At 35.8% G+C, this 16382-nt stretch overlaps 1 long non-coding RNA gene across 1 annotated transcript; it reads right to left on the bottom strand.

Moving 5' to 3' along the window:
- Window positions 1-440: 440 nt before the first annotated feature.
- Window positions 441-14725, bottom strand: LOC111098705. The gene is made up of 3 exons (XR_005369252.1): window positions 14578-14725; window positions 1840-1929; window positions 441-588 (listed from the first exon to the last, which is right to left on the bottom strand). It is a non-coding gene; the product is annotated as an uncharacterized LOC111098705 (long non-coding RNA).
- Between the last annotated feature and the right edge of the window lie 1657 nt (window positions 14726-16382).

The following is a 16382-nucleotide window of genomic DNA, read 5'->3' as shown; positions in this document are numbered from 1 at the left end:
GCATTATTATATAAATTTTAGAATCATTAATAATATTTATTACAAAAAGTTGAAAATGTATTTGCTTTAGTGATCAATTTAGAGAAAATTCACATCTGTGCAATATTAAGTCTTCTAATTACAAAATATGGTATATCTTTCCTTTTCAAATTCTTTTCTATTTTTTCTTTTTTTAAGATTTATTTATTTATTTATTTATTTATTTATTTATTTATTATTTATTTATTTATTCATGAGAGACAGAGAGAGAGAAAGAGAGAGGCAGAGACACAGGCAGGGGGAGAAGCAGGCTCCATGCAGGGAGCCCGACGTGGGACTTGATCCTGGGTCTCCAGGATCATGCCCTGGGCTGAAGGCAGGCGCAAAACCTCTGAGCCACCGGGGCTGCCCTATTTTTTTCAAAGATACATTTTTATACATAGAGTTTTCGTATACTGTATTAGATTTTGTTTCATAATTGTTCTTTTTGATGTTAATTGCAAAAAAAAAAAAGATTTTGGTTTCATTGAAGATTTCCTGTTTTTCCTAGAGCTCACTGGTCCTTGTACAGCTCTCGATAATAAAGTTTTCAATTCATGTTTATGGAATCTGAAACAAAGGTAATAACACAAGTCAGCTCCTATATCTGAATTTTCAACAGTTCTAAATTAATATATGTACCTCTAATATGTTATAAGTACTTTTTAACAAAACCTGTAAGACTCAATAGCAACCACTTACAGCAAACATTTATCATGTTGCAATATGCCAAGCACTGTGCCAAATAATTTACCTATGTAATCATAATTAATATTCACTCAAACCTAATATTTAAGCATCACAATTCTACTCTTTTCAAAGGCAAGGAAACAAAGACCTAGACATTAGTATCCCTGATACCATACATTCAGTTAGTTAGAGGCAGAGAGCGCCAAGTCAGTGATCCAGGAATTTCTGACTCCGATGAGAATGAGTTTAAATATGATTTAGTTTCTTCCTCATTGATTATAGGGTACAGTATGATTATCGATTAAAACATACTCATGCTTCCTTATTACATGCTTTAATATAACAAAGACTATTTATAATCCTTTTCCATATGGGGTTTAAGTGTTTTAATCAAGTGTTGATTAAGCTCAAATATTGATTAAGAGTACATTTCATCATATTGAAAAATAATTCCACTTCATTATAAATGGACTAAATCAAATATTACTACTTGCCAAATAGTGTTACAGACTATATTATACCTTTAATATGGATACAAAATATATATAAATCCAAATTTGTTCTAATGGGCATGTTCTTTAGTGAAAAACCATGCTTTCACAACTGAACAATAAATTTAGGCTCCGTATTTTAAAGAATGAAAAAAATTCTGTACTAGGTTAAAATTACACTAAGGTTTAAAAGTATAAAGTATAATGGGATATATGTGTAATAACTGATACTTTTATAATAATAGCAATCATTAGACCTCCTTGATATTTTGTAAATAGGTTACTTCACTGAACAGAAATCTGAAAGCAAATTAATAAAATAATCTTTAGTTAAATGCAGTTCACAGAACAAGATTATGGTTTTCACAGCAGTTAAAGTATTGCCAAATGCACCATTTAAAAATTGTCAATGAGCCAACCGATTTTCACTAAAGTATAAATCATATAACCAAAGTGAAGTTCATGATTCTGCACAGTGAGGAAAAGGGAATTACTTAGATAGGACATCACTGTATGGTTAATGGTGGCAACCACTTCAGTTTGAAGTAAAAGATTTTTCAGTGGCAAAACTAAATGGACCAGTTCGCCCTTTGTCAATCATACTGTTAAAATTTATTACTGGAATATTGTAGAGAATTACCATGTATCCAGTCTATTTGCAGCCTCTGTCCTGTGTATCAGCAGAACTATTTTTTTCTCATAAAGACAAGACAGCAACAGCACAGTAAATCTGAGAACAACAAAGCAATTACACTTGTAAAGAAATAGAAAAATACACATACAGTCTTGCACAACACACGTAACACAATCTCTTGAGCTTTTCTCATTTTAGAACTTCATACCATAAATAACATAGTTCAATCAGATTAAAAATAAAGATCATTTTGCTCTTTTAACACACTCAGGATATTCTGAGTTTAAACAGTGATGATGTGTAAGAAAATACCTTATTAGTGTCATACAAATATACCCACACTATCGAATTTAATGAACCTCCTCTGTATATGGATTCTATACAAATGAAATTGGTTAAACTAATGCTTATCATCTTACTTGGGAAATCATTAGTTTCATTTATCTAATAGAACTTTCATTAATGCTTTTATGCTTAAAAAGTGTTTGTTTGTTTTTTTGCCTCCAAACTCTTCTAAAAAGGTGAGTCAAGAATGACAGCAGAAAGGTGGCTTTATATTTTAATTTTTATTACAAATGATTAGCTTTATTCATACTGATGAGAATCACTTTTTGTCCTATTGTTTAAAAAAAGGAATATATCCATGAAATGCTGCATGCTATGATTGCTATCAATTATACCTTACTTTCCATTAACATAGATAGTACTCTAAATATTTGAGATTCAGGATGCATATGAAACTATTTTGTAGAAATATGTTGCTTTTTTATTTTGTTAAGTCTCAACTTTACAATTTTTATGTTATGATGTTGGGGGGATGTCGATGTGAAAGAAGAGAGATTTGTTGTCTCTTAAAACCTCAGGGGCAATAATTTTCTATACATATTCAGCTATCATATACCAGGTGTTCTTCATTTTCCATAATTCCACTAATGTCTAATAGAAAGTGTCATCTATTATGTGTAGTTTAAGTAGCAAATGTACAAATTTGCATAAATTCATTCTATAGGTTTGAAAGCTCTAAAACACTTTTTAAAGTACGGTCACACGCACTTATGGGAATGTCAAGAGGCATGTGTGTAAAAACCATTTGTGCATTTGTTTTTTTTTGTTTGTTTGTTTTTTGTAATTCAAGCTCATTTTTTAAATAATAAATTTATTTTTTTATTGGTGTTCAATTTGCCAACATACAGAATAACACCCAGTGCTCATCCCGTCAAGTGCCCCCCTCAGTGCCCATCACCCAGTCACCCCAACCCTCCGCCCTCCTCCCCTTCCACCACCCCTAGTTCGTTTCCCAGAGTTAGGAGTCTTTATGCTCTGTCTCCCTTTCTGATATTTCCTACCCATTTCTTCTCCCTTCCCTTATATTCCCTTTCACTGTTATTTATATTCCCCAAATGAATGAGAACATACACTGTCCTTCTCCGATTGACTTACTTCACTCAGCATCATACCCTCCAGTTCCATCCACGTTGAAGCAAATGGTGGGTATTTGTCGTTTCTAATGGCTGAGGAATATCCCATTGTATACAGAGACCACATCTTCTTTATCCATTCATCTTTCGATGGACACCGAGGCTCCTTCCACAGTTTGGCTATTGTGGCCATTGCTGCTAGAAACATCGGGGTGCAGGTGTCCCGGCGTTTCATTGCATCTGTATCTTTGGGATAAATCCCCTACAGTGTGATTGCTGGGTCGTAGGGCAGGTTTATTTTTAACTCTTTGAGGGACCTCCACACAGTTTAACTCTTTGAGGGACCTCCACACAGTTTAACTCTTTGAGGGACCTCCACACAGTTTTCCAGCTGCACCAGTTCACATTCCCACCAACAGTGTAAGAGTGTTCCTTTTCTCCGCATCCTCTCCAAAAGTCTCCACCCCAAGATTGCTAGAACTCATTCAGCAATTTGGTAGCGTGGCAGGATACAAAATCAATGCCCAGAAATCAATGGCATTTCTATACACTAACAATGAGACTGAAGAAAGAGAAATTAAGGAGTCAATCCCATTTACAATTGAACCCAAAAGCATCAGATACCTAGGAATAAACCCAACCAAAGAAGTAAAGGATCTATACCCTAAAAACTATAGAACACTTCTGAAAGAAATTGAGGGAGACACAAAGAGATGGAAAAATATTCCATGCTCATGGATTGGCAGAATTAATATTGTCAAAATGTCAATGTTACCCAGGGCAATGTACGCGTTTGTGCGTTTGTAAATTCTCATTCAGAGATGGGAAATTTATGTAAAAAACCCACATTGAGTTAGTTGGTTTCAATCATCACCCATTAGATGTGTTCTTCCCTTTTTTGCTTTCTCTCTTATTTCTGACTTCTTGGTTTTGCATAGTTGCAGTTGTTAAAGGCATTTATTTTGTGTGTTTGTATGGCAATAGAAAATAGTTTTGTTTAATTCTCTACTTTTTCATATATCTTACTATGATCCTGCAGTACTGTCATGTGCTTAGAAGAATGCAAACCAAAAATAATGCTAAATGATGCTAACAGATACTATTAGAAGTTAGTTTGTATCAGTCAAAGTATAGTTAGCCAATTGAACTGGGAAATTTAATGAATCTGGGAATTTAATGAACTGGGAAATAAATAAATTCATTTAATGCATTTAATGAAAAATTTTGAACGATGTAAAAGTTGATTACCAAAAGAAATAATAAATAACTAAGATACGGCAGCAGAAAGTGTCTTCAGTGCCTAGGGCTGAGGAAAAGTAAATGATGAAGAAATACAGAGGAGGGTCCTGAAAGGCTGAGTTTCAGGCCATTTCTAAGAATATATTGCTGCCACAAGGAGACATCACTTATGATGAAGGAAAATTTGCTGGAATGTGCCTGCTGTTGGACTATCACTACTATTATAATAAAGAAGCTGTCTGGAGGGCATTAGAATCAGAACCACTAGAACTGCCACCAATGTGAATGCCTGCCAGGGACCTTGGCTGTTACACTGAAAATCATAAAAACTGGAGGAATATAAAATTGCTTCATGCTCCTCCAACCATGCAGTGTCCCTTGACACCCTGTACTGGCAGAGTGTAACATACAGCCAGCAAACAAGATATAAATGCAGATCTGGTTCAAGGTGCTAACGTAGGAAGACTCGGAACCCACCTTCTCCACAGAACACCCCAAATTACATTTACTGATAGAACAATTCCTCCTGAAGAAGAACTGACGGCTGATCAAACAGCTACTGAACAACCAAAGATAAAATGACAAGAGAACAGCAAAAAAGGTGGAGACACACTAACAACGGGAACCCCCACCCCAACACTGTGAGCAGCAATGGGATGGGAAAGGAGAGTAGGGAGGGACCAGGAACAGATCTCGCTGTCCTTGGACACAGAAAAAAGCCACAGTTTAGAAGAGCAAGTAACCTAAAGGAGCCAACACTAGAACTCTGCCAAGCATCAGAGAAGCTGCAGGAAAGCTCCCCAGGCAGAAGAACCGGAGAATGACATGGTGTACATCCCCCCACCCCACCCCCTTAAAAGCCTATGGCAGGATCTGGACACAGGATCTTAATGGGAAGATCCAGTTGTCTCAGAGAGCTTATGGCTTAAACAAGCCGAGGTCCACCAACCCACACCAGCCCTGGTAGCACTGGGACACACACATACACACACACACACACACACACACACACACACACATCCTGATTTAGAAGAGCTGAGGGGCTTTAACACCCTCTTCTCCTCCACCCTGAAAGCCCAAACTGAGCAGAGTCTGGATGCCATAAGGGGTGGGTTTAGATGCCATAACTGGAGGGTCCTAATTCCCTAGTGAGTAGGTCCAGGTACCATAACTAATGGGTCCAGCCATCACAGGGAGCTTGAGACCTCAGCAACCCCCAGGTTCTACAAGCTCACATCAGCCCTGGTCACACTAGGGCCAGAAAAAAAAAAAATTTACAGTGAACTTATAACCTCAGTAAACCCAGGATCCATAAGCCCATGCCAGCCCACCCTATGGTGCTCGGGCACAGAACACAAGCTGTGGTTTTGTATGGGGTTTTTGTTATTGATGTTTTCAACTGTTATTTTAAAATTTTATTATTTCTTTTTATTTTTAAAAATTTGTCTTGTCATGCTTTTTTTTGGTTTTATTTGTTTCTTGTTTTTCTTTTCTCTTTCCCTCCTTTTTATTTTATTTTTTCCTTTATTATTTTTCCCTTAATTATTTTATTATTTTTTTCTTTATTGTTTCTTTAAAAATTCATGGCTTGAAAGAGTAACTAGCATATACAGCCACAACTCCAGCCAGTCAACCAAAGTCACCAAACACGCACAATCAACATAGAGGACCGTACATAAGACCACTCCTTCACCCTTTAGACGAAGCCATTTCACCTAGTCCATAGAAACAAACACAGAAAGTCAAGAAAAATGGGGAGACAGAAGAATATGTTCCATAAGAAAAAAAAAACATAACATTTTTAGAAAAAGAATGTTATGAAACAGAAATAAAGCAATATTCCTGAAAAATAATTTAAAGTAATGATTGTAAAGATAGCCACTGGACTGCAGAAAAGAATAGAAAAACTCAATGAAGGCTTCAATAAAAGAATAGGAAAAATGTTAAAAAGAATGAATTAATAATGAAGTAAAAAGTGCACTAGAGGGAATCAACAGTTGACTAGAGGATGCAGAAGAACATGTCAAGAGTCTGGACGACAGGGTAATGGAAAGTGCAAGCTGAACAGCAAAAAGAAAATTTTTAAGAATGAGGATAGGTTAAGAGATCTCTTCAGCAGTGTCAAGCAAACAACGCATTATACAGGTCTCAGAAGGAGAGAGACAAAGGTATAGAAAACTTATTTGAAGAAATAATAACTAAAAATTTTCCTAACCTAGGGAAGGAAATAGACATCCAAGTCCAAGAAGCACAAAACGTCCCAAACCAGTTGAACCCAAGGAACCCCAAAGAAAGATGAACTGTATGGCACATTATAATTAAAATGTCAGGGCACCTGAGTAACTCAGTCAGTCAAGTGGCTGACTCATGGTTTCGACTCACGTCATGATCTCAGAATTATAATCTGGGGAGATCCTCGGGCTCCGTGTTCAGCATGGAGTCTGCTTAAGATTCTTCCTCCCTCTGCCCCTTCTCACCCCTTAAAAATAAATAAATAAATAAATAATTGAAAAAATAGTTATTTGTTTAAGAGGATATGGCCTTGCAATAAAATCCTAGCGGTCTGAATTGATTCTCATTCTGGTGCTTGAAAATGGCTCCACACAAAATCCAGTTTTCCATACTTTGAATATCATTAGATCTGCTGGATCATAGATCTCAAGTGGAAATGCAACTTGTAGTATAGATTAGTTGTAGAGTTTTCTTTTTTTCTGGTACCTGTCATCCCTGACAGCCTGTTGGGTGACTTGGTGACAGATGGAAATAGCACAATTGACTGGTCTATATGTTGATTCCAAAAACCAAACATGGACTACCAAGTACTGTGCCTCATGGTCTGTAGTAGTAATGTGAGGTGCACTTTTATTTTACTATGGAAAGATTACATTGATATTTTTTAGACCATTTGATCCCTAAAAATTCACTGTGATGGCAGACTTCTGGCACCTTGTGGGATATATCTCCAAATCTCTAATTTAAATGTCTTAATACATTACTTACTACTTCCTAGTCATCAGAATCAACATTATATCATCAGTGTACATCAGACTAAATTATAGTTTGATATGTGAAATGTCAAGATGTGAAGGTATACTCTTGGCCTTACCAAAAGAAAATAAAAATACTTCACATGACCTTTGTAAATTAACATGGAGAAAATCAATTATTCAGGTCCTTAGCCACATACCTGGTGTATGTTGTTGTGTTCCTGCAAAGATATTACATCAAAAATAGAAGCTGCATTTATAGTCACCACCTGATAAAGTTTATGATAATTCAGTGTCATATTACAAGGTCATCCCAATTATTGCATATACACACAGATAAGCTAATGAATGTGATAGGTCTCAACATCCATGTCTTTTTCAAGTCTTTAATAGAGGAGGTAATCTATAATTCCCCCCAGGTTGAATTTTTACTTTTATTTTACTATCTTGGTATGGAGGGTAAGTTTGGGGTAATTCTATTTATACCTTTCTACAGCAGCTTTACCCTCAGGGGTTATAGATCTATGTGGAAATTCTGCTGTTTGCCAAGAATATCTATTCCAATTATATATTCAAGAATTTGGGATATAACCAAAATAAGAGTGGGACAGCTGGCCCCACTGTGAGTGGAGATTAGCCTATATATCATCTCACCAACAAAAGCCCCCAATTTGAATTGTGGACTAGAATAGCATTTTTGTTCCCCAGAAACTAATGTCAATTCAGAGAAAGTGTTAGTAATCCCTAAATAATCTGGCTACATAATTTTTCCTATTTCATTTTTATTCCAGTAAATGCCTACAGATTCCTTTAAAAACTATAAGAAGATTTAACTCATATGAACTTGTGGCAGTGACACAGTATTTTTCAAGAAAGCCAGGTTTTGCTTTAATCATGGTATCTTCATCTCTGAACATATGTAGGTATGGATACTGCATTATACAATAGGAAAATCTGTTGTGGCAACTCATCAGATCTTTTACCAAACATATCTTTAAGGTTTTGTGTGTTTTTCTTTGTTTTCTTTACATTGATCTAGCAATATCTTTGTAGGCTTCAAATCTACTTGACTCCTATAGGAAGTGCGCCCAATTATCCACTGCCACAACTGCCTGTAAGTAAAATATTCTAAATATTGATGTATCTCTACTCTCACTTATCGAAAATGCTCCCATCTTTGTCAGTAGAGTGTGTCCACTCTGGTATGCAGTGACCCATCATCCTCATCCAAATCAGGGAGTTCATTTATTGCATTAACCCCATAGTCTTACCTGGCTTACCTAGGAGATCAAGAAGAAGGTATTTTAAAAATGAAGGTGCTGATTTCCTTTTAAGGTCATGATGATAAAGAAGGCTACAATTTATCTTTTCAATTTATTATATTTAAAAAAGAAAAAAATTTATAAAGCAATGTGTTTTGTCCATTAAACATCCCGATAGACAGGACTATTATTCCTGAGAAAGGAGAAACTTAGTAAGCCTTCTATTTCCCTCAGTGTATCACCTGAAAAGAGTTTAAGATGTACCAAAGGTATATTCCACCCAACGTGGAATCTGGTGATCACTCTGAATTGAGGAGAGAGAGCTGGGAGATTAGGAAGGCCAAGGTGGCAAGAATTCATAAGGCCTAGATGCAGCGAGAAGAGAGACGCATTGTGGAGACAAAGTTCCATAAATCTGCATCAGCTCTCAAATACTTTTAGCTGAGTAATGATTAGCAAAATTTAGGTGTGTGAGGAAATTTCCGGGGGGGGGGGGAACACCTCAAAGAAACCAAGTGGGTAATCCCAAGGATATACACAGAAATAGGAATGGTTCATGCTTCTACTAGTCAAAACAACAGATTTTATAAATTTCCAGAGTGATGATAGGTGACACGGCAGGAACAAAAATGGTCCTAGATTTAAAGGCTTTTCTTGTCCTGCCCAATAAAGTTTAAAAGTCCTACCAACAATCCTTGCAACTCTATTTCTGCCTTCATCTCATCCCAAACAAAAATGGCCCTCCACCTCTGAGTCACCAAGCACTTGTAGATGATTCTCTAGTTGGGGTTCTAACATACCATGTGTTCTGAGAGTCATTTGAAAATGTTCTGTCTTCGAGTGCAGCAGCTTATCATAGGCACAGTTTCTTTGGCATGATCTGGCTCTTGTCTCTTTCTATTACACCATTTTGTTACCACCTCATACCTGGTGTTTTGGATCAATGTGAATATCCTTATTGTAATATTATGCAATATACTGAAGTTTTGCAAAATGTTACCATTGGGAAAAATTGGAGAAAGTATACAATTTTTCTGTATTATTTCATATAACTGTGTGTGGACCTGCAATTACATCAAAAATAAAACTTTAAAAAGGCTTTAAAGAACCAAACTACTTGCAAGTAACTCAGTTGTATTCCCTGTAATTGTAGGAGTGATGTTACAAAGCTTGGCTTTCTGAAAATAAGGGGAATAATGGGACTATAAAACAATGGAGGCCCGGTACAATTTGCTTAATTATCAGAAATTGGGAAAATAAGTCCAATTATTGCAATAATCAGTGAATATAACAACCAACAATGGCAGAGTAGCAGCTAAAATTTGTTCAGCCTTTCCCCACTGCCAAATTCCAAGGTCACTTTCCTATTTTTAGATTTTTGTTATAGCAGCAATTTCCAGTTCCCTAAACCTGTATTAGTTTCTTATTGCTTCTACAACAACTTACCACATACTTAGTGGCTTAAAACAAATTTACTGTCTTACAGTTTTGCATCCAGATGTCTGAAATGGGACTCATGGAGCTAAAATCAAGGTGTCAACAGTGCTGTCTTTAGGGGAGAATACATTTTCTTGTCTTTCTGAGTTTCTGAAGACCACCTGCACTTCTTGGCTCATGACCCAATTCCTTCATCTTTAAATTCAGAAACATAAAAAAAAAAAAATTATCCCCTTATCTCCTTCTTCTCCCCACCTCTTGTATTTTGAAGGACCTTTGTGATTACATTGGGTTGGGCCCACCCAAATAATTCAGGATAATATTCCTATATGAAGATCCCATATGAAGATCATCTAATTAACAATCTTTTTACCATGTAACTTAATATTTCACAGGCTCTAAGAATTAGGACGTGGAAATATTTGAGGACCATTATACTACCTATTACATATAATAAGAGTTATTATAAGAGGGAAGATAATTGGGAAGCATCTGTAATTGCCCTCCATTTGGTTAATAATTCAAAACAATATCACATCCTGGGGGAATATATGGTAAAATTAGTGCCAGTCTTAAGGATCAAAAGGGATGTAGGTGGGGGGGTCCCCATTTTATCCATGTTCAGTTTATGAGCCTGATCTTTGTAGAAACTGGATTATTCATCAAGGGAAATCACAGACCATCATTAGCTCAAACACAAAGTAGCCCAAATTTCAGTCATGACGTCAGATGTTATATATACATGAGAGAAGATAAATATAGACTCAGGGATGTGATAGGTGAACATGGATTTGATTCATTTGTTCTGTTTTAACCAACTGAGAAATGAAAAAACATATCTGTTCATATTCACATGAAATGGACAAGGATATAAATTTCTACTTTTGTCATAGAGTTAGAGTATCACTCCTGACTTCTAGAATAATATTTCCAAAAGATACCTGGAATATCCTGATATTCTGCAGAATATCATGTTGATATATTTCACCAATAACATTATATTTATTGGCCTGGGTGATGAAGAGTTGGCTAGCATGCTGACGGCATTTGGAGAACTCAAAAGCTCCAAGTTAGAGAGGTAAACCCTGTGTGTTTCAGGGCTTTCCAAACTCATTATGTTTTTAGGGCTATGGTGGTCAAGGGCTTTTATAGGACATTCTTAGCAAAATAAAATACAAATTATTTCATCTCACTCTTTCTTCCTAAACAAAGAAAGCACATATCTAGTTGATTTTTTTTGTTAGTTTAACGTTACCGTATTATTAGGGCTGCTATTGGGTTATTGGGGGAACAAAACCTGCCAGCTTTAAGTAGAACCCAGAGTAGGGACAGCTATGCATAAGGTCCAGGCAGTAGACTCTATGTGGTTAGAGGTATCAGTGATGGGAGAATAATGTCATTTGCATTTTGTAGCAAGTACCAGTGAGAGAACCATTAACATGGACCTTTGAGCTCTTGGAGCAAGGCCATTTCTTTTGCATCATAGAATTATTTGTCTCTTGACAGAAAACTCCTGGCTTGCTGCTGGATCATGGTGGAGATGCATGACTTACTGTGGGACACCAAGTATCTGCAGCTGGAACTGGCCGTCATGAGCTGAGTCCTGTCAGATCCATTAAGTCATAATATTGGATGTATCCAACAACAAATCATAATGAGATAAAAGTGATACATTGGGAATAGAAGATGAGCTGGACGAGAGTGTACAAGACAGCTGTTGAGCTGGTATTCTGGATGGACATCCATATGTTTGCACAAACAGCCCTCCCTCATCTCATGATTATAACTTAATGCAGGATCTCTTATAACCAATTGAAAGAGTAGAAAATGCATTAGCGTAGCTTACAGCTACATTAACTTGGTTATGGACAAGAGAAATTAGTAAGTAGGTATACTACAACCTCACCCCAAAATGGATTTTTATAACAGTGACACAAGAAAATTTCCCTTTGGGCAGATATCTGAGAGGTGGACCTGGTCATCACTTTCTATAGAAAGAAAAGTGGCTTCAATTTAGAAAAGATATGGACTCAACAGCAGGGGTAAAGGAAATGGTTATTAAAACTGAATACAGGGGCGCCTGAGTGGTTCAGTCAGTTAAGTGTCTGCCTTCAGATCAGGCTGTGATCCCAGGGTCCTGATCAAGCTCAGCATGGGGCTGTGGGGCTCCCTGCTCAACAAGGAGTCTACTTCTCTCTCTGCCCCTCCTCTTGCTCATGCTTGCATGCTCTCTCTCTCTCTCTCTCTCTCTCTCTAAAATAAATAAAATATTTTTTAAAAGTCTGAATACAAAAAATAAGTAAGGGCACCTGGTGGAACAGGAGGTTAAGCTTCCAACTCTTGGTTTTGACTCAGGTCATGATCTCAGAGTCTTGAGATCAAGTCCTGCAGCGGACTTGGCACTCAGCATGGAGTCAGCTTAAGACTCTCTCTCTGCCTCTCCCCACTAGCACTTTCACACTCCCTCCCTCCAAAAAAAGAAATAAATCTTAAATATATATTGATATATAAATGATATATATCATATATGAAACTTTATATATGAATATGCATAGTATGAATATATATGAAACTTAAATATATATGATATAAAAATGATATATATAAATATATATCACATATATGAAACTAAATGCTGTCAACCTAATTATATAAAAAAGGAACTACTCAAGTGACCTTTGAACATAGTAACTTGATTCTAAATATTTTATGAATATATTCTAAGGATGTTAAACCTGCAAAAGAATTAATTATAGTTGGGCAGCCCTAGTGGCTCAGTGGTTTAGCACTGCTTTCAGCCCAGGGCGTGATCCTGGAGACCCAGGATCGAGTCCCATGTCGGGCTCCCTGCATGGAGCCTGCTTCTCCCTTTGCCTCTCTCTCTGTGTCTCTCATGAATAAATAAATAAAATCTTAAAAAAAGAATTAATTATACTTAGTAAACTTGTTAACTTTTGTATTTTTGTATTTTTTGTAACTCTGAAACTACTTTATATATTTGATTGGATAAAGCATATATGTAAATATTATCAGGAACAAAGATTTTTGCAATAAGAGAATAGGAATATTCACGTAACATTTAAAGGGTTTTTTTAAATCTAGGGATGCCTGAGTGGCTCAGCAGTTGAGCGTCTGCCTTTGGCTCAGGTCATGACCCCGGGGTCCTGGGATCGAGTCCCACATCAGGTTCCTCACAGGGAACCTGCTTCTCCCTCTCCCTGTCTCTGCCTCTCTCTGTGTGTCTTATGAATAAATAAATAAATCGTTAAAATAAATAAATAATATTAAATGTGAATGTGAATTTTCAGCATAACCCCTTGATACAACATAAAGATACAAATAGAAATACAGATTATTTAGCTCTGTCTGCTGGGCAGAGCTCAGATGTAATGTCACTTCACTACCATCCAATACACAATCTTTTGCCCCCAAAGATTGAAGCTCCTTGGAGAAATGTTAGAGTCTATCTGAGGCTAGGAAAGAAAAAAGTGAGTTTGGGACATCTTGTGGCAGAAAGTAAGAAAATGCTCAAACACAAATGAGCCAAAAGACTCATGCCAAAAAGACATAGAGGCAAATATGAGTCTTCTACTGGTCAAATTTATGACAATTTGAACATTTAAAAAATATTATAAGTGATTCAAATATGTTTGATTAAAAATACCGATATGTCCATACTGATATTTAAATAGAGAAAGAAGAGGTAATGAAGTGAAGGAATCGGAATCACTATTTTATACACATTAGTGTTATAATTTGGGGAAGAAGGAGTTAAACCATCTGGTTAGTGATCCAGTTCTCTCCAGATAATAACTAGATTTTTGGATAAATAGACTAATGCTATTTGCTAGGAGGAGAGTTTTGTTTTTGTTTGTTTGTTTGTTTGTTTGTTTGTTTGTTTTTTGTTTTTCCTGTGGAATGCTCTTATCAAAATGTCCCTATAGGATTGCTGGTGATAAACAAAACTAGAAACTATGGAATCAGGAAGCGTATGTGACCTCATAATGTCATATAAGATCTGAAACCATCTGGATATCAAATGATGTTTTAAGACCTAAACATTCTCACCACATGAGGTGACTCACAATTTTGACTTAAACTTCATCTCTAACCTTATCCTAGAGATATATGCCCACTATGAGAGGAAATGTCCTGAGGACATTGCTAAATCTCTTTCTGCTTTATCTGTATTAACCTCTTAAATGATTATATCCTTGAAATTATTAAGCTTGAGACAGGTTAACATCCCACTTTCATTATCCTTTGTGTTAGATCGTAAATGATTCTGGCCTCATTCATAAATGGGAATCAAACCATTGGGTGAAAACTTGCTTAGGAATCAGAAAGTCACATGGACTCAAAATATTAGCTGACAGATTTCCTATAACATGGATACAGTACCTTTCAAAATGGTGGGATCTGTGAGGCAATCTGTCCATTGTGTGCAATAAGTTCACTTAGAAGTATGTTTGCAAAGATGGTTAAGCTGAATATATCCAAACTTTTAAACTGAACTTCCAGTTTAAAAGAAATATGTCAGCATCATAAAGGACACTGTGAAGAAACAATCTGATAGATCCAGAATGTGGAACAATCTACAAGAAGACCGACTTAGATTTTTTTAAAAAATAGTCACTGTCATAATAACATTGTTCTCAATTTAAAAAGACTAAAGGAAGCTAACAATTATATTATACATAACAAAATAATACTTAAAACATAAGGAATATGTATAATTGACCCAGTTTGTATTTATTTTCTCTAGAACCTTCCCAAGGATTTGTCAGGAATCCAATACATATTTGCCAAATTGATCTGTCTATAAGTAAAGTGGTTGTATTCTTGACCATTCAATATGTGGCCTTAAGTAGAGGCAAAGAGGAAAGATACTGGTGATGACTAGTATTTGGACTTGTCTGTTAGAATCATATACAATTAAAAGGCAACCCCCAAATTATCATTGGCTAATAACACCTGCTTTTCAGGAATTCATAAAGGACCTTGGTTTACAACTTGATATTATAAGGTTAACATTGCATTGCTAAAATGACCTTTTTACACATATAGTTCTTTATTAAAGAACTGTAAGCACTTCACTGTAAAAATTCATAAAACTTTATAAACAAACATTTCATAAATAGACTCTATACTACAGAAACAAACATTTCATAATAGACTCTACTACAGAAAAAGAACTAACATAATTATTTACAAGCAATACTGACAAATTTGGCACTTATTGAAAAGAAAAGTATAAAATTCTGGTTTAAAAAGAAATTTGAGATTAAAAAAAAGCATTACTATTATGCACCTTGCAAACACCTCAAAGCACTTCTAGCACAGCTAGTGGAGGCTCCCTGGTTATATTTATGTGACTTTTAATGTGTTTCCATAAGTTTGTTGTAAAATCGCCTAAACATTGTCAAGAATAAAGTCAAATGCCACATTCCAAGTTGATTCCACTGACTGCTCCATCAACTCTTTCATGTATTGTGTAACTAGATCCAGTTTTTCTGAATAATCTCTCAATGAAGTACATTATACATGACCTCTATTCAGAATAGGACACCACGCTGATGTAGAAAGGCACTAAAGCTTATCTATAACAAACATGAGATGCATTATCAAAATACATAAAATATCTTCTGGAATGTCTTACAAATGTCTTATTCAGTGTATCTATGGCAGTAGTATAGCAAAGAGGAAGCACAAAGGAAAATATTTTATTTTGCCCTTTCTCAGAATTTCTGTACATGGTTAGAGTTTATCAAAGCAGCATTTGAATGCCACCACAAATTTTTGCTACTCTTTATTTTCAGTAAGAGGATGTATCTAGTCCTTGACATCTGCAAAGTTTTACCAGAGACCAACCTTTTTGTCTGAATTGGATCCATTTCCCAAAGGCACACTGGACTCTGAACGTACAGTGATTTGAAGCCATATAACCCTACAGGAGAGGTTAATATTAATTGTCGACTCACCCTTAGAAACAAGTCTTTGTCACCTGTTCTTAATATGGACAACTATAAATCCAGTCTGAGAGACAGTCATCGAGCAAAACTAATTTTAAAAATAACCAGAAATTACAACCATTCTGAATAACTTCTTAAAAATGGCTACTAAAAATGGGTTCCTATTCTATGATTCAGAAATTTCACTCCTAATTATATGCTCAAGATAATTGAATATACATGCCTACTAAAGGG

The sequence above is a fragment of the Canis lupus genome, chromosome 14 (genome assembly GCF_011100685.1).
Source record: "Canis lupus familiaris isolate Mischka breed German Shepherd chromosome 14, alternate assembly UU_Cfam_GSD_1.0, whole genome shotgun sequence".
NCBI classification, from domain to species: Eukaryota; Metazoa; Chordata; class Mammalia; order Carnivora; family Canidae; genus Canis; species Canis lupus.
This window is presented reverse-complemented; position numbering and strand designations above follow the sequence as displayed.